Source organism: Carettochelys insculpta, chromosome 7 (genome assembly GCF_033958435.1).
Source record: "Carettochelys insculpta isolate YL-2023 chromosome 7, ASM3395843v1, whole genome shotgun sequence".
NCBI lineage: Eukaryota > Metazoa > Chordata > Testudines > Carettochelyidae > Carettochelys > Carettochelys insculpta.
In genome coordinates, this window is record NC_134143.1 from 1,108,952 (window position 1) to 1,133,967 (window position 25,016).

The window sequence follows — 25,016 nt, forward strand, 5'->3', positions numbered from 1 at the left end:
CAGAGGTGCCCTCGGGCCGAGTATCTCAGTGTCCTTAGCCCTGAGGAGAGAGATCTCTGCCCCTTCCCCACCAGCCTGGTGCTTCGGTGTCACCTCAGGCTGATGGTGCCGGAGTAGGGGTGCACAGGGGCTTGTGCACAGGAGACAGTTGTGCTGGTCACACTCCAATAGCAGAGCTGAGGTGTGACAATCTCCCCCCATGGACAGAGGGAGGGGCACCACAGGGCTGGGTGAGCACGGGCGGCGTGTGGGAAGTGAGGGGCACCACAGAGCTGGGCTGGTAGGGGCTGCAAGTCATGAGTAAGAGGCTTCCCAGGGCTGTTAGGGGCTGTAGGTCAGGAGCGAGGGGCACCACACGTCTGCACTGGCGAGGGCTGCAGGTCTGTGGTGAGGCCCCTTCGCTTCACAGGCTCCCTTAGTGCAATTCACTCCCTGGGCAGCACAGACAGTGTGTGCTGGGGCCGAGGGCGGCTCTTCTGCTGAGTGTGAGCCCTGCTGTGTCTGCCCCACACAGGGAGCTGGGGCTGGGATATGGTCCCAGGGGATTTGCCTCTTGCCCTGGGATCAGATCTGTGGCTCCCAGGAGGAGATGGCAGCTGGCAGAGGGGGAATCCAGGCCGCCTGAATTGGAAAGCCTCTGGGCTGCTGTAATAAGAATGGAACTGAGTTGATGCCACCGGCTCATGTAGACAAGCTCTGCAATGCAGCAAGGGACTTTCTGGGGTGCAGCTCACAGCACTGAGGCACATGCCCCAAATCCCAGCTCCTTGCTCCAGGGACAGGCTGTTGCAATGGGCAGCCCTGGCTCACGCAGGGCCAGGTGGGTCTTTGAGCTTGGGCCATGTGCACCCATAAAGTGTGGAAATTTGAGCAGGGTGCTGTTGGCCATGCCGCCATCCTGGGACCGTGCTGTGGCTGGGCAGTTGTGGTTCGGGGTCCCCTGGGGGTGTGTGGGGCTCCCGGTCATGTCTGGTGCCCCCACCCCATGTCAGGGAGGTTTTTGCCCTGTAGGGTATGTACCTGACCCTCCACTGCATGGTCGGGGGAACCCTGGTGGGTGGATGCCCAGCTGGTGCTTTGGGAGGGGAGGTCTATGAGGAGCCCCCACCTTGCTGCAGGACCCCTCCTCTTCCATCCCAAGGGGTGGCTGCTCGGGTGGGCTCTGGGGTGCAAGGTTGGCCTCCGGGATGGACTCCAGATCCAAGGCCTGCTGGGACTCCTCAGCTGCTGTGTCCAATGTGGTCTGGGGGGAGGAGGTGTTCTGGGGGCCCAGGATATCCCTGAGCTCCCTGTAATAAGGGCAAAGTGGTGGGGGCAGCCCCAGACCAGCTGACCAACTCCCAGTCCCGGGTGTAACCCTGCCACAACTCCTTCACCTTGCTGTGGACGTGATCCGCAGTACAGGCAGGGTGACCCTGGGTGGCCAGGCCCTTGGCCAGTCAGGTCAATGCTTCCGCATTCCGCTACTTACTCCCCATCACATGGAGCACGTCCTCCTCACCCCAGAGCCCCAACAGGTCTCAGAGCTTGGCCTCCAACTGGGAGGGCCCTGCTGCTTTTTGGCCCCCCATTTGGCTGCTGGGAGTCCCTGGGTCCCCTTGGGGGGGAGCCCTGGGGGCTCTCAGGGGGCTGGCTCGATGCCTTGGTGCTGGGCGGTCGGGTTGAGGTCCATAGAGGGCTTGCAGGCCAGCACATGCGTGTGCTCCTGCCTGTATGCTCTCAGCTTCCTGCTACAGGAAATCCGGGTCCATGGTGCTTTAAGGGCTGCTGTGCAGAGTGATCATAGAGCCCCGCAGGGGGTGGACAGCACGTCTCAACCCCTCGGCTGATTGCTGCCATGGAGGACCCCGCTCTTTTGAAGTAGTGGGATGCGGATCGTTGACACATGCCGTATCTTGACGTTCAATGTCGAAGTCGGGGGCTTTTCCCATCTTTGGATAAGAATAGTGATTTTGACGTCTGGCCACCTGACGTTGACTTTAACATTGAAATAGCTCATGGCGCGAGCAGACACAATGCGCTATTTTGATATTGTGCCGGTTACTTCAAAGTAACCGACGAGTGAATTGTTTCCAAACCAGGTTTCATTGGAATCGTTACCAATTAGAAAGCCAATCAAAAGTCATGCACAGCTCGAACGGTTCATGGTCTCACTTTTATCCCAATTTAACCCAGCTAAGTACACACAGGCTTATAACCCACACACATGCCCTCCCATCAGCACACTCCCCCGCTGGGGCTGGCCAGACCCCAGGGAATGTTGGGTGCTTGGTTGAGGCCAGCGTCCGACGTGCCCAGCACCCCATTGTGCCGAATGTCTGGATCCTGCCTCCTGTGGCAAACTAATGTACCATTTATCTTCTGAATAGGAGGCCGTGGAGAGGAAGGGATGTTCAATTCATTGGTCGTACCCCTCAGCCCAGGTGGGTGCTGCTCATTCATTGGTCATATCCCTCAGTCCAGGTGGGTGCTGCTCGTTCATTGGTCGTACCCCTCAGCCCGGGTGGGTCCTGCTCGTTCATTGGTCGTACCCCTCAGCCCGGGTGGGTGCTTTCAAATAGCTCTGGCTCGTGAACATACCCGGGTGGGGCACTCCGAAAACAGCTCCACAAATAAATCACAGAAATGGCCAGTAATTAAAAGCATACAAATATGCCCTAGAGCCCCAATGTGAACCCCTCCTCCCACAGACACTGACTGTCCATCATCTCCTCTGCAGCTGCTCTCAGAAATGAAGCATCTGTCAAAGCAGCACGTGCTACAGACCTCTGCAGTTCACAGAGCCACCCCTGTTGCATGTAGATCACCTGCCCATGCAGCTCAATGAAAGTCTGAGCCCAGGGAGGTGATACCTGGTCACAGGACACCAGGTTCTGCAAAGCCAGGCTGCCAGGCACCAGCACCCCCAGGCAGTGGTATTGTGATGCAGGCAGGGACTCCCTTACAGCCCTCCCACAAGACTGGAGCTGCACAGCTCCCTGTGCCTGCTGGAACCTCCCCATCCATAGCAGCCAGGCCACTTAGTCAAGATGCATCAAGGGCTCACCTAGAGCATGAAACCGCCACCGTGGCCTTGTAAGCAGCTGTGTCTAAAGAGCTCAGCCAGCTGATAGGAACTGGTTTTACAAGTGGCATCTTAGGAAAGGAGCCAAGGGAGCGGCAGGGACAGATGGACTCAACAAAGAGGTGATGGGGGCAAAGCTTCTACTTATGCAGAGGGGAATTAGCTCAGATGGCAGAGCGCTTGCTTAGCATGTAAGAGGTAGTGGGATCGATACCCACATTCTCCACTGTAAGTGGCTTTTCTGCAGCCTTTTCTTGCAAGGCAATGTGAGACCAGGCTCCCTTCCTTCTGCTTGGCTGCTCCCCAGGAAGCTCTCAGTGTAGAGGGGGCATTTGGAGCTGTCTCTGCTTGGCTGTGTGCAATGGCACAAAAGAGCATTTGAACACCTTCTCTCCCACCTGCTGAGAAGAACAGCTCTGACCTGGAGGCTGAATTTGAAGGAGGAAGCCATGGCCATGGGCTGCCTCAGGTGAGAGAAAGTGGTGATGCTCATGTGAGCCATGTAACTAATATGGTGATGCCCCAGAGCGGGTAGCAGTGAGTTGTAGGTCAGTCATTGTGGTGGGCAGGTTGAGCACTGCACACGCAGAAGGTTTTGGAGTTGGGGTGACAGCTGTGGGCTCTGCTCCTCTGGGCTCTGTGCCTGTGGGTAGGAGAGCAGACAGGGCAGCTGCTGGTGCAAGGCCATGTGCTCTGGGTGAGCTGGAGCAGCTGAACTCAGGAGCAGGCAGCAGGCTGGGGGTCCCTCCATGGGAAGGACGTTGCAGCAGGGGGTGATGGTGTTACCCTCTGCCAGGGAACATGGGGCATGTTAATCTCGTGATCAAGGCAGCGGAGGGAGGGGATAGGCAGGGTCTGTGGGGACATCCGGCAGGGGCCTAGGACAGGGGGTGAGGGGCAGCAGGGTCAGAGGGAATTCCCAGCCAGGGCTCAGGGTAGTGGGGAATGGGAGACAGAGTGTGAGGGGGTGATGCCAGGTTGGGGTTCAGGGTGGTGGGGGAGGGGCAGAGGGGATGCCCAGTTGGGATTCTGAGCAGTGGGGGAGGGGTAGCAAGCTAATTCCAGAGCCCCCGTGACCCTGCAGCTCCCTGTTGCTCCTTTCTGAAAGGGCCCTTGTGAGCTGTCACTGGGCAGGCCGGCTCGCTCAGTTGCTCATTCCTATGAGCAGATGGGAATAAGGGGCCTTCGAAGTCGGCGGGGTCCTGTCGAAAAGGAGCCCCCTCGGGATGAGACGTGCGGCAGTGAGACGCGTCAATTTTGAAGTGCTGCGGCCGCCCGCATGCTCATGAGGGGTTGAATATGTATTTCAGCGCTTCATTAGTAAACTTCGAAATGGCCATTTGCGTGGCCATTTCGAAGTTTTTGGCTAGTGTAGACACGGCCATTGAGAGTCTCCAGTTTGGTCAATGTGAATCGCAGTGAGGCATTGCTGGTGCGTGATGGCATATATTATATTAGTAGATGTGAGCTAAAGGAACCCCTGAAAGTGTGCTTGCTCTTCGGTCCTGTGATGATATTTATGGTGTAGATATGCGAGCAGAATTGGCAGCAAGGTTTGTTGCAGGGCTTGGTTCCCAGTTTAGAGTTACTGTGTTGTGACCTTTTGTTAGTTGCTGGTGACATTTTGTTTCAGATCGGCAGGCTGTCTGTAGGCAAGGACAGGCCTGCCTCTCAAGGGCTGTGAGAGTGAAGGCTCATTGTCCAGGATGGTTTGCAGATCACAATTGATACATTGGAGAGGCCTTAGGTAGTGTCTCTATGTGACGGCCAGTGGTGTTCTCTTGTTTTCTTTGCAAGGCCTGTCTTGAGGCAGGTGGCTTCTGGGTACCCGTCTGGCTCTGTCAATCTGTTTCCTCACTTTCTTAGGTGAGTATTGTAGTTTGAGGAAGGCTTGGTAAAAGTCTTGTAGATGTTTGTCTCTGATGGATCAGAGCAAATCCGGTTGTACCTTAGTGCCTGGGTGTGTGCAATGCATCGTGTAGTCTGCTCTGGATGGAATCTGGAGGCGTGTAGATAAGCATAGAGGTCTGTGGGTTTTTGGTATCGGGTGGTATTTATGTGACCATCGCTTATCTGCATAGTAGTGTGCAGGAAGTGGATCTCTTGTGTGAACTGGTCCAGACTAAGTTTGATGGTGGGGTAGAAACTGTTGAAATCCTGGTGGAACTCTTCAAGAGCCTCCTTCCCAACCAATGAAGCAGTTGTAGATGTCCTTGGTCTTTCAGCGAGCGTTCTCTGCTATTAATCTTAGTGTCTGAATATGCTCTATGGTACTTTTATCTTTTCCAAATCCCACTTACTTGCCTGTTGGATGTTCCTTTATCTTTGGTCTCAGTCTCTCCATCAGTACCAGCAGCAGCAGCTTGCCTCGGTGACTTGTCAGGGTAATCCTTCTGTGCACTTCCTTTCTTGTGTATTGTCACCAGCGCGGATGTTGTCCTTTCCTTACTGGACTTTCCTTCCTTCCATGCTATGTTACATAGTTGGTGTATTTCCTGACTCATACTTTCTCTGCTGTATTTGATCATCCCTCCCATGATCTTATCATTTCTAGGGCATTTGTTTTTCGTTAGTCGTACCACTAACCTTTCTACCTCTTTCCTCAAAATATCAGATAAAGCTCTGCTGTCTGCCCACACCTGACCCCCTGCCAGCCCCAACACTTGGGGCTGCCCAGCTTTGATGGTGTTTAGATCTTATAAGGCACCGGAGGAAGCTCAACTTGTGCTGGGTGGAGTCACACAGACCAGGCAGAGCTGTGAATGACTGAGCCCAGTAGCACCAGCCCCCCTGCAGATCATGAATCTCCCTCCAGGCAGGAGGAAGTGTGGGGAAGGCTTTGGCAAAGAGAACTCAAGTGCAGCTGGTGTGTGTGTGGGAGGGGGGTGGTTGGTTTGGCTTTTGTCTAAAACTGTGACATGTGATAGCCATCTGTGGACCTAACCTCCAAATATTTATTGAGCTCTTTTTTAAACTCTGTTTGAGTCCTGGCCTTCACAGCGTCCTCTGGCAATGAGTTCCACAGGTTGACTGTGCGCTGTGTGAAGAAAAACTTTCTTTTATTAGTTTTGAACCTGCTACCCATTAATTTCATTTGGTGTCCTCTACTTCTTATATTATGGGAACAAGTAAATAACATTTTTGTAATCACTTTCTCCACACCATTCATGATTTTATATACTTCTATCATATCGCCCCTCAGTCTCCTCTTTTCAAGACTGAAAAGTCCCAGTCTCTCTAGCGTCTCCTCATGGCTACGTCTACATGTGCCCCAAACTTCGAAATGGCCACGCAAATGGCCTTTTCGAAGTTTACTAATTAAGCGTTGAAACGCATAATCAGCACTTCATTAGCATGCGGGCAGCCGCGGCACTTCGAAATTGACGCGCCTCGCTGCCACACGTCTCGTCCAGACGGGGCTGCTTTTCGAAGGGACCCCGCCTACTTCGAACTCCCCTTATTCCCATCCGGTCATGTCCACTCTGCCCAGCTAGGCCCGTCTGCATGCGTCGGGGCGAGCGCCTCCCGAGCGGATGGCATTTCAGGGAAGAGGCAAAAGAAGAAAGTGGAGATTCTGTAGCCCACTGGGCTCTCGTCTTAGCCAGGCCTGCAAAATGGTTCCCGCTTGAAAGCAGACAGAAACACGGCATCTCATCCTTGCTCATCCCTTTCCTCTTCTGGCAAGCGCTTCTGTTTCTCCCGCGGGCCTGTGCTCTACCATCACCTCCCGGCCCAAGAGAACGTCCCTTGGTGCCATCGGGGCAAACTAGAGGCAAAAGGCCAATCAGCTCTTTTAAACAGCTTTCAAGCTTGGCCTCCTCTGCCCTTGGAGGTCAGCTTTTCCCCCGGCCTGTTTTCCTATACTTGCCAAAGAGGAACTAGAGGAAAGAAGCAAGTGCCACTAAGAAAGATGGCGTGGCTTTGGGCTCAAGACCCAGCGCCAAAGCTGCAGCTGAGCCCCTGTTGCTCTCCTGTCGCCTCCGCTCAAGCTCCAGGGGAGAATCCAGCCCTCGATGGAAAAGGCTGGACGGGACATTGTCTGTGGGTGTCCAGCAAGGTGAAGGGAGGGCTGGTCATAGTGTGATGGACCTCAGTGGGAATTCTGGGAAGGCCAGCTGGGGCTTCCGAGCTGGGTGTGCGGCTGGGTTTGTTGGTTTACATCACAGTGGTTTTCTCTTCTGGGGTATGGTGCTTTTTGGGGGGGGTGGAACTCTTAGCCCAACATCACACCTCATGCAGGAGCCGTTGCTCTTTGTGCCAAGGCATGTGGCTGGGATCCAGGACTCAGGACCCTTTCCCCAAATGTACATATTCCCCTCCCACCACACACATCTGACCCTGTTCCACTTCAGACTCTGGAGCGTTCACTTTCCCTGGCTGGTGCCTCAAACGGCTTGCATATGTGGGGGCTTAGCTCAAGTGGTACCTCCTCCCCTTTCAGGTGAGGCGAGAGTCGGTTCCATGTCCATATCCTCCCACTGCTGGTTTTCCTTTCCCAGGAGCCCAGAATTGTCAGCCTGCAAATGTCTCTCTGTTCTGCAACATTGGCCTCCCTCTTACTAAAACCAGCCATGACAAACTTGTTCAACCTAATTTTGTAGTACAGACATAGCCAGAGGCATTTGAACCAGGCTGAATGGGATTTCTCGGGTGCCACACGAGTCTCTGCTAAAGTGTGGCTGTGTTTGGCTTGAGTAGTGGATTCCTGTTTCCATAACTTTCTTGCTTCCTCGAGAGGGAGTTCTTGAGGCCAGAAGACCTGGCAAGGAAATGAGAAGCAGAGAGAGCCAATGGAGCTGCTGTGGAGTTCTGGTGCCCTTGGGAGAGTGATCCTGCTGCTCCTACCTGAGTAAGGAGCGCTGTGCAGTGAGGGCTGGTAGCTCTGGGAGGCTGGGTCCAGGGATGTCCAACCCTCACCTGTTCTGCTTTCTTCCTCATTGGTTTTTTTTTCCTTTCATGAAACTTTAACACTTGAGGGATAGTGGGGAATAACAGCCGAAAAGGATCTGGGAGTTGGAGTGGACGAGATGCTGGACAAGAGTCAACAGTGTGCCCTTGTATCCAAGAAACCTAATGGCATATTAGGTTGCGTCAACAGGACCGTTGCCAGTAGATCCAGAGAACTGATTATTCCTCTTTATTCGGCTTTGGTGAGGCCGCATCTGGAGGACTGTGTCCAGTTCTGGGCCCCCTTTTACAGGAAGGATGTGGATACATTGGAGAGGGTCCAGCGGAGGGTGACCAAAATAATTAGGGGGATGGAGTATGTGACCTATGAAGAAAGGTTGAGGGAATTGGGACTGTTTAGTCTGCAGAAGAGAAGACTGAGGGGGGACTTGATAAAAGCCTTCAACTTACTGAAGGGAGGCTGCAAAGAGGCTGGAGAGAGGCTGTTCACAGTGGTCACGGATGGCAGAACACAGAACAATGGACTCAAGTTGCAGTTGGGAAGGTCCAGGTTGAACATTAGGAAAAACTTTTTCCACTCGGAGGGTGGTGAAGCATTGGAATGGTCTCCCCAGGGAAGTGGTGGAGTCTCCATCCCTGCAGGTGTTCAAGTCTCGCCTTGACAAAGCCCTGGCAGGGCTGATCTGATGGGTTTGGTCCTGCCTCGGGCAGGGGGCTGGACTTGATGATTTTTTTAGGTCTTTTCCAGCTCTTTTGTTCTACGATTCTATGATTCTACGACCACACACGCTCAGAGCCTCCTACACTCACGCGTTTACCCAGATGAACCCCCACTGCTTTTAGTGACAGCTCTGTGGGAAGCTTTACGATATATTTCAACAACAGAGAACAATTTTTCTCTTCTGAGCTGTGAAAACTAAGTCTTTCTAAGGCTACGTCTGCACAAGCCAAACACTTCGAAATGGCCATGCAAATGGTCATTAACAAAATGGCCCACTCCATTAAAGTGCCGGCTGACAGCTCAGCAGCTCCAGCTCGAGCAAGAGTTTATCAGATTCACACTGGTGTGTCAGTTCGAGGGGACTGTAACTGCACCTGCTGAGTCGCATGGGAGGGAAACCGGCATCCATTGCGTCTGTGAGCTCCAGCTCAGACAGAGAACTTCTGCCTGGTTCTTCTTTCTCCTGCAAGTTGTTCAGGGACAGAGGTCATCAGCGCCCTTGCTAAGAAGCTGTAACATTTGCAAGTTCACCCTGGTTGTTGACACAACTTTTTGTTTCTGCCGCTGCCTAAAGCAGGGTCAGTCAGTCAATCAACTGCTCTGGGACGCTGCCAATAGGGCTGCAGAAAGGAGTCTCAGCTCGGGGCTGGACTTCATGGCGAAGCGGACAGGGCGCTGCAGACAGGGGAGTTTCGGAGGCAGAGCAAGTGATCCTGCCGCGGCAGAAGCTACCAGGTGAGAGCGCTGGCTTTTGGGGCGGGTGAGTGAGTGAGTGAGTGAGTGAGTGCGTGTGCTTAACTGTTTGAATTTGAACTGCCATTTTGATTTCAGGTGGGTGAGCTTCAGTTTCAGTTTCTGAGGCGGGTGGGATGCCTGTCTCACCTTTGTTCCCTTGATTGCCTTCATCAGCCTTTCCCTGTGTGACTCCCAGGGGGAGAGCCTGACGCAGGCCAGTCGGCTTTGAAAGTCAGAGGCAAGGGTGACCAGGGGAGAGACACGGACAGGGCGCTGCAGACGGGGACTTGAAGAGGGAGTGTGACAGAGGGAGGCCTACGATGGCTAGGAAGACCCCCAACACCTGTGCGAACACGACTCCTGTCTCCTCCACCTGCGCCTGTAGCCAGACAGACGGCCTGGCCATGGATGCCTCTGCCCAGATGCTGGAGCGGCTTTGCAGGGACTGTGGCTTGCAATTCCCACTCACTGATACCCAGGCTGGGGGCACCATCCAGTGTGAAAGGTGCCTGCTGGTGGAATCTCTCAGGGGGCAGGTGGGAGAGCTACAGGAGGAGGTGGCCAGGTTGAGGAGTACCCGACTCCACGAGAAGGTCCTGGACAGTATTCATGTGGAGACAGCTGAGGTGACTGTCCCAGGACACAGGACGGCTGATAAACCACTGGTGGAGGAGGAGATAGATCGGGGGGACACTGGCAGCTGGTTACTGCTGGCAGCAGGCAGTGTTCCACCCCTGCTCCGAACCCTCCCGCCGTGGTACTAGGAAACCGTTACGCTGTACTTGATACAGGAGACAAAGAATCGCCCCACACAGCAGAGGAGAAGCCTCGTGCCCCCACGGCTGGGAAGTCTGCTGCCACCCCTGCGAGGAGGAAGTGCAGATTAGTGGTGCTCAGGGACTCTCTTCTAAGGGGGAAGGAGGTGCCCATCTGTCGCCCTGACAGTTCATCTCGGGAGGTGAGCTGCCTGCCGGGGCCCGTATCCAAGACATTACAGAGGTGTTGTCGAGGATTATCCGTCCCTCTGACTACTATCCTATGCTTCTTATCCACGTGGGCACTAATGATACGGCAAAGTGTGATGCTGAGCAGGTCAAGAGTGACTTCAGGGCTCTGGGGGCACGGGTGAGCGAGTTTGGGGCACAGGTGGGTTTCCTTCCAGAAGATCCCCGCAGGCCACACGTCTGCACATGTACTTCGGAGTCAGGAAGAGCTTCTTCTGGACTCCGAACCATGTGCTGATATGCTAATGAGGTGTGGAAAATTTGCATCCATGCCTCATTAGCACTTTCCAGATAACTCATTAGCCTGAGGCTTCCAGAAGAAGCGGCACGTGTCAACACAGCCAAAGGCTATGTCTGCACAGCAGCATTATTCCTGAGTGAGGTATTCCAGAAGAGGTATTCCAGAATAGCCGATTCCAACATAGCACAGCTACACACAATATCAAAACAAAAAGCAGTCAAGTAGCACTTTAAAGACTAGCAAAATAGTTTAAAGTGCTACTTGACTGCTTTTTGGTTTGATAGTGTATAGACTAGCTTGGCTTACTCTCTTTTACTACACATAATATGGATTTCAAATATGGCTCAGCTATTTTGACATACAGCAGCTGCAGACACCGAAGCCTGTTCTGAATACAGTCATTGGAAGGACTATGGCTTATTTTGAACGAGGCGCTATTCCCTCTCTACACAGTCCCTTTGTCAAAAGAGCTTTTTGAAATATTCAAAATAGCTGTAGTCATGACCCCAAGACACACTCAGCCAGGGCTCTGCTCTCTCTCTGGTTCTGTTTCCTTTGACATCCTGGGCTTAGGCAGGAAAAGTCTCTTCTTGTCCTCAGCTCTCGTAGAAGTGAAGAGAAGAGAAATTGGTATTTCCATCATCCTCAGAGAGTGGAAGTGGATTTTCTTCTCTTCAGTTCTATCCACACCTGCCCAGAGAGGAGAGAAAATAACCCTTCCCCAGCTGACTGTCCCCCTCAGCACCTCTGGGGCACCTGGCATTGGCTACTGTCAGCAGACAGGACACTGGGCTCGATGAGACTTTAGTCTGACTCAGTATGGCCGTTCTTATGTCTTATGTCTTTCCACATCAGCTCCATCTGTGCACTGGGCCTAGACATGAATTACGTATATCCAGGGGACGGTAAGGAAATGGGGAGCTCAGCGTTCCTGTTCCTCACTTACACAAGGACAAGAGATGGAGGGTCAAAAAGGTGATGGGAAAAGTGTTACTGAGACGGGGGAGGGGATGGTGCATGTTGAAGGGCTGGATGGAGATTTCTGCTTGGAGAGTTCTGATTCTTCACACCTGACACTTGTCTAGCCAGGGCAGTCGGGGCAGGTGAGCATCAGTCACGAGATTGGTCTCACATGAAAGGGCACCAGAGGCTCTCTGTAGGTATTTGGAAAGAACAGAAAGAGGGGAACTGCTGGCTGGGTATTAAATATTCAGGAGTTTTCTGCTGCCAGTTTTCTTGAGAAGCCGGCAAACACCCACAGCCTGGTGGTGACTGCATTTCTACCACTACTGCACTGGAGCAGAGCAACTCAACTTGACTTTTCCCCTCCCACTTCTCATTTCCATGTGGGAAGGTCTGTTTTGGAGACACCTGAAGCTCCTGGTGAGCAGCTGCTTTGCTCTCCCCTTGTTCTGGGCTCCTTTGACCACAGTAAAGGGGTTGCACTTAAGCTGCCTGAAAGCTTTGGCCAACAGATCTTAGTTCACACCAAGCACCACAAGTTAGAACTCCAACACCCCCCATCTCACCAAGCAGCAAATCATCCCTGCTCTCCAATTCCAACAGAGCACTTGCTGGGGGAAGAGAAAGTAAGAAGCAAAGCTGGGAATTGAACCCAAGTCAACTGCATGGGAAGCAGCCATTCAAACCACTACACCACCAGCACCCATTTTGGGGGGAGGGGGGCTAAAAGGGCAACATGCAGAAATATGAATTACTGAGCATGTGGTTTCCACCCCACCCCGGCTCTTTTTTCATTAGTTGTAGGCATCCTTCGATCCCAAGGGATCCTGGGTTTGCGCCCCAGCTGGACTGATTCGCGCAGTGTCTCCTGTGGCTGTGCAGTCCAAGGCGGGAGTGGCAGTCCTTTCCGCACAGTGAGCAGCAGGAGGCAGACGTCGCTCTGGGGTCACGGGCACGGACCTCTCTGAGGGCTCTCCTGCCTTCCGCTTCCTTCACCAAGGTAGTTTCATACATAACAAGCGCTTCCTTCACTCCCTGTTTCCAGACATGCCTGTCTGAGGCGAGCGAATGCCAGGTGTTCGCACTGATAGAGAGAGCACTGAGGTCACACTTGCACGTGTCCTTGTAGCGCAATTTAGGTCGCCCTTTCAGCCTCTTTCCAGACGCCAGTTGGCCGAAGAGGAGGTGCTTCGGTATTCGGCCATCCGTCATGCGTGAGACGTGGCCCAGCCAGCGCATACGCCTCTGTTTGAGAAGGGTGACCATGGAGGCGGCGCCCTCTCAAGCACTGCGCTACTGGGGACCTTGTCCTGCCATGAGACACCGAGTATGCGCCTAAGGCAGCGCATGTGGAACGTGTTGAGCCGCTGCTCTTGTTTTGAGTGAAAAGTCCATGTTTCACTGGTGTACAGCAGTGTGCTCAAAACACAGCTATCAAGTGACAAGTTGCCCCAGGGCCAGTGAACCTCCTTCTCCCCCACCGAGCATTCACCAGGGTCTCTGGCCTTCAGGGAAAAAAAGCCTTGGAGTTGTGATGGCTGAGTGGTTAAGGTGTTGGACTTGAAATCCAATAGGGTTTCCCTGCGCAGGTTCAAATTCTGCTCGCAGCGAGGGCTGTGTTTTAGCCACATCCTGGAACCAGGACAATACAGCAGCACACACCCTGAGACACAGCCCAGGGGCTGTCTGTGACCAGTGTGTATAATAGGGCTGGGGAGACTGTGGTTGGGTCACTGCTCTGGCTGCTGCTGGGCCCAGCTGAAGGCTCAGCAGGTCTCTTTGGCCATGTCCATGCACATAACCCTGAGGCTTCCAGGTTACATGTTGGGCAGCTTGTGGCTGGGACAGAGGAAACACAAGCCACATGGCACCAGGAAGGTCAGAGAGAGGCTGCATCTATCCCAGGTTCCTGCTCCTCCCCTCTGGGGTCACCTTTCGACAAGCAGAGCTCTGAGAAAAGCACTGAATGACCTGCCCCAGCTGGGGGTGTGCTGCAAAGGGAATATCAGGCCTGCACACTCCCCCGCACGGCGTGGATGAAGGCTTCTGAAGGCTTTGTATGTCTGTGACCTGCCTTGTAACACCTCCCGTCCTGTTCCTTTGTTTTCTCTTGGTCACAAACTTTTGTTTCCCACACTGCAGGGGTGGGCGGCAGGGGGCCTATTGGGGTCAGAAGAGCGCTGTGGACATGCGAGTGGGGAGTTTAAATCACTTCTCTCTGCACCAGAGCCTTCAGCAGGAGAGACACGGCATTTCCAGAGAGGGCTGCCCCAGGCTCACAAGATCACACCAGCATCAGGACTCCAGGGATCTCTGGGCACACTGCCAAGTTCCAGGACACCAAACGATCGCCTGAACCCTTCCATCTGGCTGGGCCAAAGACCTGGCTCCACCAGGCGCCAGTCACCCCACTCACTCTCGTGCAGGACAGGAGAGGGAAGCAGCTCAGAGAGCTTTAGGGCTGTGCCTCAGTAAGGCAGCCCCAGGAGGTGCCTCTGACATTGAACTCAGACTGGAGGAAGCAAAGCCCTGAACAATGGCTCCAGCCCTCCCCACCTGCCCCTTACCCTTTGGGGCTGGCTGGCATTGCCCTCTGGACACCTCTCACCCTCACCTGTCAGCATGGACTGTGTCCTCATTGCTTCTCTGCAGATCCTGTGTCTCCCAGGACTCCCTCTCTCTGCCCGGGGCTTTCTCAGCACCTGGCCCCACAAAGCTTCCACCAGACAGATAATCTGCTTTCCAGGCCCATTCCTGTGGCTATGTGCTTAGAACCACAGAATCCTGGGGCTGGAAGGGACCTCAGGAGATCATTGAGTCCAGCCTCCTCCCCAAAGCAGGAGCAACCCCAACTAAATCATCCCAGCCAGGGCTTTGTCAAGCCAGGGCTTAAAAACCTCCAGGGATGGAGATTTCACCACCTCTTCAGGTAACGCTCTGCAGGGCTTCACCGCCCTTTTGGGGAAAATAAAAGCAGTAGCAGCCCTGTGCTGGGCTATCACTGCCATGACTTGGATTTGAACCAAGGTTTCTGCAGCCACAGTGCAGAGTACTAACCACTGTACGATCATGGCCAGCTGGGGAAGCCTTCTTGTGAGCTTTCCATTCGAGGGCATCACCCCACAGTCTGGGACCTGGGCCACTGCTCCAGCTGCAGGCAGGACTCTTTGGGCTCCAGGGGCACAAGGCAAATTAACAGCCAGCTGCCCACAGACGGGCTTCAGCCCAGCACTGCCAGATAAAGAGCCTGATGGTCATCCCACTTGTGCTGGTAAAAGGGGCTTTTCCTTTTGGCCCTCGATACAAGTGCAGTCAGGGCAGCATTAGAGGAATGTACAATGTTAAAGACGCCCACATTGGAAAGGGCTGGGGGAGTTGCCTCAGGTGGGAAGCAGGTGGTTCTGTCTTTTGCTGCACTTCTACATAACACACGTTCTCTGTGCTAGAAAGTGCCTCATTCTTCTGGAAAGAGAGAACCCTCTGGCTTTTTACAATGTGTCTCCTTTGACGCAAATAGAGCCCTCAGCCTACTACCTACCCACCCTCGTCCTCCAGAACACAGTGACCCACAGCTTAAAAGAGCAAAAATTATACAACACACGAAAAGTTTAATAAAATCACAGAATCATCCACACAGCACAGCAAGTACATTTGAAAAAAATGGTGTTAAACAGCAAGAAACATTCAAGGAAATACACATAAAAATCAAGCTATTAACACACGTCAGCCACAAACTGGATAAAAATTCTCACATGCCTCTTTGCACAGACAGCTTTATAAACAAACAGACAAAAATTATACAAGCAAGAAAGAAAGGAGCTGGAGGAAAGCAAATTCTTCTCACATCACAGTGATGACGCAGACAACCCACAAAGCCTCCCCTTTGTGCAGCCCATTGCCCAGAGGTGCTTCCAGCCGAATTTCGGCCCCAGAACCAGAGGCTGCAGGAGCAAAGGCAGCGCGTGGATGAGGGACTCTGGACACACCACGCAATGCATTGTGGGTATGCAAAGGAGCATCACTGACTCTGCCCCAGAGAGCAGAGGAGCCGGGGTCTCCCAGCTGTGGCGGCTGCCCCTAGAACGGGGGTGATGACAGTTTTTATGCTGTGCCCCCTTTTTGGCCCTGCACTAAGCTGGTCCCCACAACCTGTGGGAGAACCATAGGAAGGGATGCTGGCCTGTGTCTGGTTGTGTAGATCAGTCTATTGCTGTTGGGGCAGAGAGGAGATTGTGACATTCATTCCCCCTTGGGCAAGTGTCTGTCCCTTTCCCAGCTGTGTACTGCACAGCTCAGGAGCTGGGAGAGACCAGAGCCCCTGAACCAGCCTTGGGAACAGGCCCTTCCCTTAGAGGCAGCTGCCCTATCACTGGCTGCAGCTGAACCAGGGCTGCCCACTCCTTGCCAGGGCATTACACAGGTGAGTGCAGCACTGTTGGGCTGACATAGGAGACAGGCTGGGCCCAGCAGCAGCCAGAGCAGTGACCACACCCCAGGGTCAGCATTTCCCCCAGGCACAGACTCCCCTGGCCTCTTCCACACACTGGTCACAGACAGCCCCTGGGCAGTGTCTCAGGGTGTGTGCTGCTGTAGTGTCCTGCTTACAGGATGTGGCTAAAACACAGCCCTCGCTGTGAGCAGGATTGGAACCTATTGGATTTCTAGTCCAACACCTTAACCACTTGACCATCACAGCTGTGAGGTCACCTCTGCCCCCCCAGGCCAGAGACCCTGGTGAATGCTCGGTGGGCCGAGGCTGGTAAGGAACACTGCCGGACAGCTGGTGGGGTTTACTGCCCTCCCCTTTCTTCAGCCCCGGCCACCACAGAGACTTTGATAATCTGCACCCCACCATCAACTTATGCCTCGATTACAACATGCAAGAGATACATTTCCTGCACACTACAGTACGAATCAAGGATGGCCTGATCAGTACCACACTGTATCGAAAACCTACTGATCGCTATACTTATCTACACCCTTCTAGCTTCCATCCTGCACACGTGGCTAGATCCATTGTTTACAGTCAAGCTCTTAGGTACAATCGCATTTGCTCTGGTCCAACTGACAGAGACCAAAAACTACAAGAACTTTACCAAATGTTCATAAACCTGAATTACCTACCAGGAGAAGTAAAAAAACAAGTCGACAGGGCCAGACAAAAGCTACATGCCCTAGAAAGGAAAGCTCACTAAAAAGCTTCCCCAGCTGGCCATGTGATTAGTACTCTTCACTGTGGCTGCAGAAACCTTGGTTCGAATCCAAGTCATGACAGTGATAGCCCAGCTCAGGGCTGGTACTGCTTTTATTTTCCCCAAAAGGGCAGTGAAGCACTGCAATGCGTTACCTGAAGAGGTGGTGAAATCTCCATCCCTGGAGGTTTTTAAGCCCTGGCTTGACAAAGCCCTGGCTGGGATGATTTAGTTGGGGTTGCTCCTGCTTTGGGGAGGAGGCTGAACTCAATGATCTCCTCAGGTCCCTTCCAGCCCCGGGTTTCTGTGGTTCTAAGCCCATAGCCACAGGAATGGGCCTGGAAAACACAGGGTCTGTCTGGTGGAAGCTTTGTGGGGCCAGGTGCTGAGAAAGCCCCGGGCAGAGAGAGGGAGTCCTGGGAGACACAGGATCTGCAGAGAAGCAATGAGGACACAGTCCATGCTGCCAGCTGAGGGTGAGAGGTGTCCAAGGGGCAATTTCAGCCAGCCCCAAAGGGTAAGGGGCAGGTGGGGAGGTCTGGAGCCATTGTTCAGGGCTTTGCTTCCTGCAGTCTGAGTTCAATGTCAGCGGCACCTCCTGGGGCTGCCTTACTGAGGCACAGCCCTAAAGCACTCTGAGCTGCTTCCCTCTCCTGTCCTGCACGAGAGTGAGTGGGGTGACTGGCGCCTGTTGGAGCCAGGTCTTTGGGCCAGACAGATGGAAGGGTTCAGGCGATCGGTTGGTGCCCTGGAACTTGGCAGTGTGCCCAGAGCTCCCTGGAGTCCTGATGCTGGTGTGATCTTGTGAGCCTGGGGCGGCCCTCCCTGGAAATGCCGTGTCTCTCCTGCTGAAGGCTCTGGTGCAGTGAGAAGTGATTTCAACTCCCCACTCAGATGTCCAGAGCGCTCTTCTGACCCCAATAGGCCCCCTGCCGCCCACCCCTGCAGTGTGGGAAACAAAAGTTTGTGACCAAGAGAAAACAAAGGAACAGGACGGGAGGTGTTACAAGGCAGGGCACAGACATACAAAGCCTCCAGAAGCCTTCTTCCACGCCGTGCTGGGGAGTTTGCAGGCCTGATATTCCCTCTACAACACACCCCCAGCTGGGGCAGGTCATTCAGTGCTTTTCTCAGAGCTCTGATTGTAGAAAGGTGACCCCAGAGGGAAGAAGCAGAAACCTGGGACAGATGCAGCCTCCCTCTGACCTTCCTGGTGATATGTGGCTTGTGTTTCCTCTGTCCCAGCCACAAGCTGCCCAGCATGTAGCCTGGAAGCCTCAGGGTTATGCGCATGGGCATGGCCAAAGAGACCTGCTGAGCCTTCAGCTGGGCCCAGCAGCAGCCACAGCAGTGACCCCACCACAGACTCCCCTGCCCTCTTACACACACTGGTCACAGACAGCCCCTGGGCCGTGTCTCAGGGTGTGTGCTGCTGTGTTGTCCTGGTTACAGGATGTGGCTAAAACACAGCCCTCGCTGTGAGCAGCATTTGAACCTGCACAAGGAAACCCCATTGGATTTCAAGTCTAACACCTTAACCACTCAGCCATCACAGCTGTGCAACTTTTCTCTGCCCCCCAGGCCAGAGACCCTGGTGAATGCTCAGTGGGCTGAGGCTGGTCAGGAACACTGCCAGACAGCTGGTGGGGTTTGCTGCCCTCCCCTTTCCTCAGCCCTGGCCCCGGCAGTGTCCCTGGAAGCTGTGTGCTTGGGTGGCTGCTCAGGAAAGATGCAGGTGCTGCCTGGCTAATTAGCAGAGCCCCACAGGCAGCAGCCGGTGTTTCTCTTGGAGGTGCACATCTGCCCAGGCCTTGGTGCACAGAGGAAAATGTATTCTACATCCCCAGGGAGCATTCGAGGGAACTGTGGCCCTGGGGCAGCAGATGGTGGGGGAGGGGGATCATGCTGCCCCGGCTAAAGTTCAATGTAAAATCGGAAAAATCACAGCTTTCTAATTCAGAAAATATTGTTGCCACAAGGTGCAAATAGAGGAACATTTTCATTTACGCTCAGCAGGTTTCCAAAAGCCGGCACCTAGGTACACTTCTCACAGTGGAATCACTTCCTTTGTTATCCTTCCCTCACATCTCTCCCCAGGTGGAACTTCTCCCAATGGCCTCCTTTGAATGTCAACGGCAGCATTTCTAGAGATCCCACACATGGAGCCAAACAAAACAAGGATTAAATGGTCAGCCTGGGCTGTGCAGCGACAATGTACATGTGCCAGAGACACCACAGCGACCTCATGTGCAGCTGCTCTCCCGTCAGGGCTGGTTCTCTATGCAAGGCAGGGCACAAACACCCTCCTGAGCTCCAGCTCTGAAAATGCCTCGGAGAAAAGTCATAGAATTAAATAAGCAAGAGACTGAAATTCTGTCTGTAGCCAGTCTCAGCTCAGGGAAACACCACTGCAGAACTATGAACTCTGCCTCCTCCGACAGGTGGACTTTCCCCATTTAGAGACCATCCCCCACTCAATGCAAGGGGCCAGATCCTTGCTGCACCTGGTGCAGCTCTGGGGGAACCCAAAGGAGCATCGATGTCACATTTCCACTTTCCCCTCCACACCCAGCTCCTGCAGAACTGAGAGCAGCACCAGCAATGCTCTCAGGTGCGCTTACCGGTCTCTGATCACTCGAGGCCTCAACGTCAGCGGCTCATCAAAGTGCTGCTACACCCGCATCTCTGTGGCTTGCTGTCCTCGCACAGCGCATCAGAGAATGCAGCTCACACGAGCGTTTTCTTCACACGAGTGTTTCCTACAGGCTGAGCGCTTGGGTCACCACCCAGGAGCAATTCAAATGCCGCCCAGCTGATTAGCAGAGCGCGCCCAGCTGGCAGTGTGTGTGTTCATTGGCGGTGCTGATCCGCACATGCCTCGGTGTCTGTCTGTCCCATCCCTCCCCTGGGAAGGGCAGGTCGTTTCGACAGGGCTCATTCCCGCCCCCACACTCTGCTGTCTCTGCTCATGGCCTCTCGCCTGCAGGCTGCTCTGAACATGCTCACCAAGTGCCAGGCCTTGGGGTAAAGTGGAGACGGGATCCTGAGTGGTGTTGTCCCTCCTGGCTGGGTGCAGACAGCCATGGGGAACTCCAGCTCCATCCAGGTAAATACCAGCCTGGAAGAGGCCAGGGGTAGCCAATTATGTGGGGTAGATGTTCATTGTTGGGGTATCACCAATTCCTGGTGCTCTTTTCCTGCCCAGAAAGGTGGGTGTGCGGCTGCTGAGGGAACACACGAGGGAGGCTCTTGGCATCATCATCACCATCATAATCAACCATGGGCTCAGCGCCCGTTGGTGTCCGATGCCTCCCTCACTGTTTCCTTCCATGGCTCCCTGCTGTGTGAGCAGCAGCCCAGGAGAAGGCCCAGCACAGTCACCTCCTGAATGGGTGGGGGTGGGGGAGGTGGCACTTGGCCGGACCAGATAGAAGGCTGTGGCCAGGAGCAAGAGGCTGGCAGGGAGGGTTTTGCCTGGGGTGGGTGAGAGAAGAGGCAGTTCCCTTCATTCTGAGCAGTGCTGGGCGAGATGTGCCGCTCGTATCTCTCTCTTCCAGGGTTATGATCGAAGCAGAGGGAGGGGAGGAGGGAGGGGAGGAGGGAGCTTTGCTCCAGGCCTTGCCCCAGGGCCGTGTCTCAGGGTTTCCCTTTCCGCTCTGCAGAGGCAACGGGTGAAGGGGTTTCAGGGACAGCCCTGGCCCTGGGTGCCCCACCCCTGGGAACCACTGGAACAGCTCCCCTGCTCTGAGCTCTCCAGCACAGCCCAGTGGTTCTGCAAAACAGCTGAGAGGCTGCCAGAAATATTTGGCCAGGCACCAGTGAGTGCTGGTTCCCTCCCCTCCATTTGCCTGGCAGGTGCACGGCCAGGGGAGCCGCAGTGCCTTGCTGGGACTTTTCTCCCAACTCATTTGGGTTTTGTCAGTGACAAAGGGACACGGGAGGAGAGTGACCCTTCTTGTCCTGCCCTGCCCCACCTGCAGAGGTTGCCATCTTCCAAGCAGCTGTCACAGACGCCTTTTCCCAAGCTCCAGGCTGCAACTGGATTCTTTCCACTGCTCCTCTCTCATCAGCCTTTTCCGACCCCATCATGGGCTGGGCTTGCAAGGGGGGTCTCCTCTGCTCCCCTGCCAAGCATAGGAGAACTTTAGGGAATACATATGTCAGGAATGTGGCAGCAGGAACACAAGGCTGCTGAAGGCTGGGAGGAATGTGTCTCCCAGAGATCATTTGCATGAGAATGCAAAGGTGTGCATGTGTGATACCTTTTCAGGCAAAGCCTAATGGGTAGCAAGTCAGCCATGAGATTTGGTCTATTGTAAACATGTAGTTGTAAAATCACAATTGAAGCTGACACTCAGTGTGGGAGCTGTGAGCTCTCGCCAATGCTCTGGGTTGTTGTGGGGGACAGGGCAGTCGCCATAGCTGTGTCAGACATTGATTACACAGGGCTCCCTGGTTTAAAGCATTGTAAAAAAGAAGAGGAAGGGTAATGATAGAGTTAGCTTGTTCAAGGCCATGGTCTTGCTTATGTTTTGGCCATATAGTTATAAGCTTGTTTTGACTAATTTTTTCTATCTGTTCCAAGATAGAGTTGGATACTAGGGTGTTTATGAAACCTCATATGAGAACTATGAAGAGCTGGAATCACAGACTGGCAGCTGAGGCCCTGCAGAGCTGAAATCACAGGGTTCTGTCTTAGGGTGATCCCAAGCAGTGGGGTTGAGAGTGATGATGGTGATTGGCAGGCAGGAATGAGAGCAGCGGGTGGGCAGCTGGTAGGAGCAGCAGGGGACAAGGGCAACTGGTGGGCAGCTGGTAGGAGAAGCGGCATTGGACGAGTGTGGGCTGTGGCTGGTGGCAGGAAGGGGAGGCTGCAGACAAGTGGACAGCTAGTACTGCCCTGGTGATGTATCTGCGGGCTCTGGGTTTGGGACTGCACCGCAGAAGGTTCACCCTGTAACTGTGTGTGGGGTAAAGGGCCAAGAGCCCCAGCAAGAGACTGGGTTCTACTGCATATGGGGATGGGATCTGGGTGAAGGGGGTTTGTCTCTTCTTTGCTTAGATACACTGCGTCTGTCACTGTAACCTTGGGGTAGGTTATGGTCATTAAACAAGCCTTTTCTATCTCAGACTCTGTGCTTGCGACGGGGCGGGGGAGGGGGGGGAAGAAACGGCCTTACAGGCACCCAGCGGTGGGCGGGGGGGGGGGGGGGGGTGAAATTGTCCCAGGCCACTGGGTGGGGGCTCGAGCCAGTTGGTTGTATCCTTGACAGGAAAACCCCACAAGAGTTGAACTGGGCCCTTCTGGCAGGCATCTGGCATTAATAGAAGGGTTGCACATAGAACAAGACACCACTAGGGATTAAACCCCAGATCTCCTCCTTATGCGGTAGATATGGTAATCACCTAAGCCAGGGTGCCCCTCTCTCAGGAGTGCTCTTTGGTGACTGGAAGTCGCTGTGTTAGTCTGTATCTTAAACCAAACAACAGCCCTATGGCACTTTAAAGACAAGTGAAATAATTGATGAAGTGATGAGCTTTGGTGGGGCTGACCAACATGGACTGCCCATAGCAACACCTTCCAGCTCCCCAGCACAGACATAAAGGCAGTGGGAGTTGCAGCCCAGAGGGCACTGAGGATGGGAGCAGTTGTTGGGTTTCTTATGTGCCTTTTTTGCTCCAGATCCTTAGGGGGTGTTTACACAAGGGTCTGCCAGGGGCAGGACATGAGCCCTGCAGGGCAGGGGTGGGTGTGGCAGTGACATCACAAGGGCCTGTTGAAGGACCTTAGCTGATTGGTTAAAGGCGGTGGGGAGACGGTGACCTCAGACAGTCCAGAACAATAGGGCCATCTCAGAGCCCAGGAGAGGAGAACTGTCTGCCAGCGGGTCAGCCAAGGAACTCCTCGCACCCGGAGATGGCCGGCTTCCCAGTGACCGCCGTGCTGGGTGCAGCAGGCTCAGAGACGGACGGCCTCCTGACGGAGCCCTCTGGACTGAGCTCCCCCTTGGTGCTTGACATAAAACATCATGGCTGTATTGTCCATGAAGACCCAAACCACTTTACCTGCAAGGTGAGGGCGGAAGATCTCACACGCCCTGTGAACCACCTGTAACGCTTTGACATTTCTGTGGAGGGGCACCTCCTGTATGGGCCAGCTACCTTCGGTGCACCAGCTGCACCTGCGCATGCAGCAAGCACACACACATCTCCACTGAATGGACACGAGCAACCGCCTGGAGAAGAACTGATAGCAATAAATAGAAATCAGATGGCAGAATGATAGAAAATTGATAATAGAAGCAAAAGGACACAGGAGAAAACTCTATGGGCAGCAAATTTAAGGACAATAAGATGGAGTTATTTAAGCATTTTAAGATAAAAAAGAATCAGTATTGGTCTATTATTGATTGAAATGGAGAAAAACATGAAGTTTTGTGCGTAAGCTTGTCTCTTTCACCAACACAGAATCACAGAACTGAAGGGAACCTCGAGAGGACATCTAGTCCAGTCCCCTGCACTCATGACAGGAGCATCCATTCATTCAATAAAAGCTCTTACTTTGCCCACCTTGTTGCTACTAAGTTTAGACATTTTAAATGCAGCAAATCTGAAAGGATCCAAGAGTTTTAAAAGAGCTAGCCAAGGAGTCTGCTGAACTATGAATGTTGATTGTGAGGAACTGGAAGAAAGTGAATGTGCCAATGTTTAAACAGGGAAAACAGACTGAACTGGGTAGTTATAGGCCTGTTTGCCAGAACCTGATTTCAGGAAAAATAATGGAGCTTCTGGTATGGGACTTGATAAAAAAATGACAGGAAGATAATGCTAATCACATGGGTTTGTGGAGAACAGCTCCTGTGAAGCTAACCTGAGATTTTCAGCAGATTACAAAGCTGGTCGAATAACATCATAGAGTTGATACAATTGACTTATTCTGGTGTAAAGCACTTGCCTTGGTACCACACAACATTTTGATTAAGAACCAAGAATGATCCAATATAAACATAACACACATGACATGGATTAAAAGAACTGTCTCACCAATTGGTTTCAAAATGTAAGTGTAAACAGGGAGTCCTACTCAAGCTGATGGTGTTTCTCATGAGGCGTTACAGGGACTCTTGACTCACCGCTATGTAACATTTTTAGGCGTGACCTGGAAGGCAACATCAAGTTATTATGGACCAAGTTGAGAGAGGACACAAAGGGTGAATCTGCACTAGAAACTAACTTCAGAGTTAACTTCCAAGTTAGGCGCGACTTCGAAGTAGGCAGCAGAGAGTCTACACACATTTGCCCTTTGGGAGCTAACGTCAAAGTCTTTACTCTATTCCTGGGGATGGAGAAGTGCCCAGCTTCGCTGTCTGGTGTGTGTCCATACTTAACTTCATGGTTATTTTTGTAGTGTAGACGCAGGCAAAGACTGCGGGAGCAGTAAACAATGAAGGGGACAGACAGGTCACTAACCCAAACCAATCTGGACACCTTGATGAACAAAGTGCAATGAAATATGTGTTTCTGTACAGCCCAATTGAAGGTCACACATATAGGAGCAAAAGAAGGACCATTCTGACAGGGTGGGAAACTTACTGGCAGTGTGGGGCTCGGGCAGCTCAGGCTAGAGGGTGGGTGGCTGGCCCCAGCAGGGTGGGGCTTGGGCAGCCAATGGCTCGGGTGGCTTGGCCTGGAAGGCTGCCTACCCTGCTTGATGGCTCATCCTGTACCGCCTGCTATCTTGTTGGCCCATTGGGAAAACAAGGGTACAGCTGAAGGCTCAGCAGGTCGGTTTGGCCATGTCCATGCACATAACCCTGAGGCTTCCAGGCTACACGCTGGGTAGCTTGTGGCTGGGACAGAGGAAACACAAGCCACGTGGCACCAGGAAGGTCAGAGGGAGGCTGCATCTATCCCAGGTTTCTGCTTCTTCCCTCTGGGGTCACCTTTGTACAATCAGAGCTCTGAGAAAAGCACTGAATGACCCACCCCAGATGGGGGTGTGTTGCAGAGGGACTTTCAGGCCTGCTAACTCCCCAGCACAGCATGGAAGAAGGCTTCTGAAAGCTTTGTATGCCTGTGACCTGCCTTGTAACACCTCCCGTCCTGTTCCTTTGTTTTCTCTTGGTCATAAACTTTTGTTTCCCACACTGCAGGGATGGGCGGCAGGGGGCCTATTGGGGTCAGAAGA

At 53.4% G+C, this 25,016-nt stretch overlaps 4 non-coding genes across 4 annotated transcripts; 2 read left to right on the forward strand and 2 right to left on the reverse strand.

Annotated features, from left to right (window-relative positions):
- Nucleotides 1-3,217: 3,217 nt before the first annotated feature.
- On the forward strand, nucleotides 3,218-3,290 carry TRNAA-AGC (transfer RNA alanine (anticodon AGC)). The gene has a single exon. It is a non-coding gene; the product is annotated as a tRNA-Ala (tRNA).
- Nucleotides 3,291-13,164: 9,874 nt separating this feature from the next.
- On the forward strand, nucleotides 13,165-13,246 carry TRNAS-UGA (transfer RNA serine (anticodon UGA)). Its single transcript has one exon. It is a non-coding gene; the product is annotated as a tRNA-Ser (tRNA).
- Nucleotides 13,247-14,638: 1,392 nt separating this feature from the next.
- TRNAH-GUG (transfer RNA histidin (anticodon GUG)) lies at nucleotides 14,639-14,710 on the reverse strand. Its single transcript has one exon. It is a non-coding gene; the product is annotated as a tRNA-His (tRNA).
- A 3,592-nt stretch (nucleotides 14,711-18,302) lies between these two features.
- Nucleotides 18,303-18,384, reverse strand: TRNAS-UGA (transfer RNA serine (anticodon UGA)). The gene has a single exon. It is a non-coding gene; the product is annotated as a tRNA-Ser (tRNA).
- Nucleotides 18,385-25,016: the final 6,632 nt, after the last annotated feature.